Consider the following 3,877-nt stretch of genomic DNA (forward strand, 5'->3'; position numbering starts at 1 on the left):
TCTCAGCAGGGAAGCCAGCATCCTACTTAGGATTCTTCTGCTCAAAATGCTGAAACGGCTTCCCATTTGACTCAGAGCCAAGGCTGAGGTCCTCACACTGGTCCTCCGGACCCTGCCTGGTGCCTCAGGGACCTACCCTATGGCCCTTCTCCCCTCGGCTCTCCACCACCCTATGCCCGAGCCACACTGGCCCTTGCTTCGTGAACAGCGCAGGGGCTCAGCCCACGAGGTCCCTTTGCCCAGAACGGCTTTGCTCCAGGTTTCCCAACGGCTAACGCCTCACCTCTTCCAAGTCTGTTCAGTGCTCTCAAGGAGCCTTCGTTGAGGTCGGAGGGCCTTCTGCCCACACTCCAGATGGCCCTACCCCCTCTCTGTTGTTCTTTAGCCCTGAGAGCGCCTCCCCCCAACATGCTCTCATGGTTTCACTAACTGACACCCCCGCCCGTCACCTCCGTGGGGGTGGGCATCTGTGTTTTACTCACTCGTGCACCTAAGATGCAAGAAAATCCCAGGCGCGTAGGAGGCACGCCATGCATTTTGTTTCAAAGATTTCTGGGGGCTGGGGGGAGACAGGCACGCTGCGGCAGGGGGCCCGCGAGGCGAGGGGGTGATGGGAAGCAGCTTGTCTCCTCCCCAGCGGCTCTGAGCTCCCTCAGGCCCAGAAGGCTGCCTGAGCCCGGCCGTGGGTGGGTGGCACCACGGGAAGGGTGCCGTCCAGACATAAAACCTCCCCCCCAAGACTCCTGGCTTCCCCAGCGGAGGGCATGTCTGGAGAACAGCCCCTCACTGTCTGCCCGCACCACAGCCCACCCCCTGGGAAAATTCCAGAATTATGCTTGTGACCCTCGATTTCGTTCCCTGCAAGGCTGGGGTGGGGGTGCTCTGAGGTCCGTGGAGGGAAAGGTCCTGGGGATGGGGGTACCTGGGGTCGGCTTCAGAGCTTGGGTAGGAGGGCAGGATGGATCGCGGGCCGTATTCTCCCTGGGAGGGGCAGGAGGAGCCTGGAGAAAGGGGAGGAGTGCCTGACGACGGGCTCGGGGTCAGGGGGCAGCCGGCTACCTGGGACGGAAGGTGCGGGTGGGGCTGCTGGTGGGTGAGTCGTTTCCTCCATAAGGCCTTGCTGGGGAGAGGCCAGGCACGTGTCCTCTTGGATGCTGGCCAGAGAGGGGTAGGGGTGCGGGTGAGGAGGGTGTTTCCGCCTCCATCCTGCAGGCTGAAGAACCTCATTTCTTCTGCTGAAAATCGTCCAGTGAGGCCTCATCCCTCGGGGACTGCAGCTTCCTCTCCACCTTCCCCTGCCTCCCGACCCGGTCAGCATAGGACCCTTCCTCTTCTGGGTAAGGTGGCGGACCAGGAGGGAGGCCCCAATCTCATGGCCCGGCTGAGGCTTTGCTGGTCCCTCAGGCAAAGAGGCAACTTGGTGATGGGCTGTTTGCGTGCCCTTCAAACTGCGTGGTTGGACAGCCTCACGGGAGGCTGAGTGTGAGGGGTCAGGATGTCCACTAGGGCCAGTGGTGGCCAGGTGGCCATGGCTCCAAGGGATGGGCCACAGCAGACCGCCAGTCCCCTCCTCTGCCCACCTAAGAACACCCGTACCCCAGAGCCCTGACTCCTGCACCCCTGACTCTCCCCTCCCCGCCCCCCTCCCCCAGGCACTCACTGACCCCTCAGGAGAATATGGGACATTTCCGGCCCGGAGTGGCCGCGTGACACACATATTCCCTGTGTTGCCCACTCCAGCTCGTGTTGAGACCCCAGGCAGGCAGGGGCTGGCCTCCATTCTGGGGGGCTGGACCCTCCCTACCATTTGCCGAGGCACTCCAGAGCCTTCTCTCACCAGCCAGCCTGACCCTGAGGTGTCGGTGTCCTTTGCTCCCCGTGGCCTTGACCGGGCGAGAGCGGCTTAACCCACGCTGGACGGTTGCGGTGACTGTCGCTTCCCGGAGGTGTCTGAGCGTGCCTGGAGCCCCTCGCCGGGGAAAACTCTCCGGAGCAGCCCCGGGGGGCTCCACGTGGGCGGTCCGCGTGGGACTCAGGACGCCTGGGCCCCGGGTAGGCGAGAGCGCCCTCCCTGACCCCTGTCCGCAGCCAGGCTGTCCCAGCGTCCGTCTCCCTCAGCTTCCCGCGCGGCCATTCTTCACGAGGCCGCCCGAGGGAGCTTTTGAACACGCAGGTCTGGTCCTGTCCTTTCCCTTCTTAAAACTCTTCAGTGGCCTCCTTTTACGTGAGAATTAGATTTTAAATCCGAGACCGTGTCCTACCAGACCCTGCACGGGCTCGCCTCTGCCCTTGCCTCCTCCCCGCGGCCTCTCCGCGCTGCCCTCTGGCCGGCGAGGAGGCTGCAGACACCCCGCTGAGCCAGGAGCTTTCCAGAGGGCCTTTCAGGGGGCCGGTCCTCAGCACGGCAGGCCTCCCCGCTCTGCTCCGTGACCCTCGGTGACTCCTGTCCCCGCAGGGCTCTGCGTGGGCCGGTCCTCGGAGACAGCTGTGTATCGCCCTGTGCCAGAACCAACTTTCTCCCTCGTCATTCTAGCTTGCTGTTTTCTCTTCTTCTCTGTGGAGCTTAACACAGTTTTAATTAAACATTGTGTGTATTTGTATTTTTTAAAGGTTTTACTTATGAGGGCACCTGCGTGGCTCAGTCAGTTGAACCTCTGCCTGCAGCTCAGGTCCTGGTCCCGCCCCGGGTAGGGCTCCTGGCTCAGCGAGAGAGCATCTGCTCCATGTCTAAGCTCTACACTGAGACCCACAGATCCAGGATTCTGGATTCCTGGAGCGTGTTCTAGAAAAGCAAGAGAGAGCTCCAGGTGGAGGGGGCTCAGCTCCATGCCCGTGGGGGAGCGTCCCGGCACTGTGCGCCCAGGGCAGTGACCCCCTTGCCTGGGTGCCAGGGGGTTACTCTCTGTGCTCGCAGCCTCTGGGAACAACTGGACAGGGCTGGGACCGGCAGACAGCCTGCTCTACCTGTTCTTGTCACACACAAGCCCCAGAAGAAGGGACTGTCCAGGAACAGCTGCCCCGAGTCGGCTGGGGCTCTAGCGGCTGACTCCTGCCTTCCTTCAGGTGTGCAGCTCCCTCTTGTGTGAGTCCTAGGTGAGCGCTCTGTGTCCCTTTTGTGTTCTACCAGGAGGGGAGCCTAGGGACAGACACCTGCCAGCCTGGGAACACAGGGAGCCCACACCCTGATGCCGTGCTAGGACACCTGCCCCAGGAATCCCCCGGCCTTATCTTCTTCAATCCCTGCTCAGTGAAGCTTTGCTCCCAGCCAGAGTCTCCGTCCCTTCCTTGGCTTCCTTCGGGGACCTGCCTGGCCTTCCCTGGGGACAAAGTTCTCATAGGCTAGGAGCTGACTTTGGGCACAGGCTGGGGGCCGTATTACCGTTGTTGGCACATTGCTTCCCCCATCGGCTGTGAGCTCTTTGGGGGCGGGGGGGGGGAGATTCCAGTACTCAGACTTCTTGGAAACCCGGTGGGTGCTGGGGCGCCGGGGGGCAGCGGGTGAGTGGGCAGCCCTGACCGAACGGACACCAACGCACATTTTCTTCCCTCCCTATGCCAGCTCATACTTTTATCCTTGATTTTGTTAAACCAACCAACACCCCTTCTGACAAGATGTTTTGCAGCCCTCCTCCCTCCCCTAGAGGGAGGATTCTTGACCCCAGCTAACCTGATCAACCTAGATCTGTTTTTTGGGAATTTTAACCTCCAGGGAGCCATCAGGGAACAGAAACAGAACAGATTTATTTCATGGTGGCCCCGAGGAGGTTGTCCCTAAGCCACCTGGCTGTGCCCTGGTTCCTTGGTGTTTTCTTTGGTTCTCGAACATGATGCACTGAATGTTTGTGTCCCCCTCAAGTTCATAGGCTGAAAACTCGTT

Source organism: Mustela nigripes, chromosome 10 (assembly GCF_022355385.1).
Source record: "Mustela nigripes isolate SB6536 chromosome 10, MUSNIG.SB6536, whole genome shotgun sequence".
Taxonomy (NCBI): Eukaryota; Metazoa; Chordata; class Mammalia; order Carnivora; family Mustelidae; genus Mustela; species Mustela nigripes.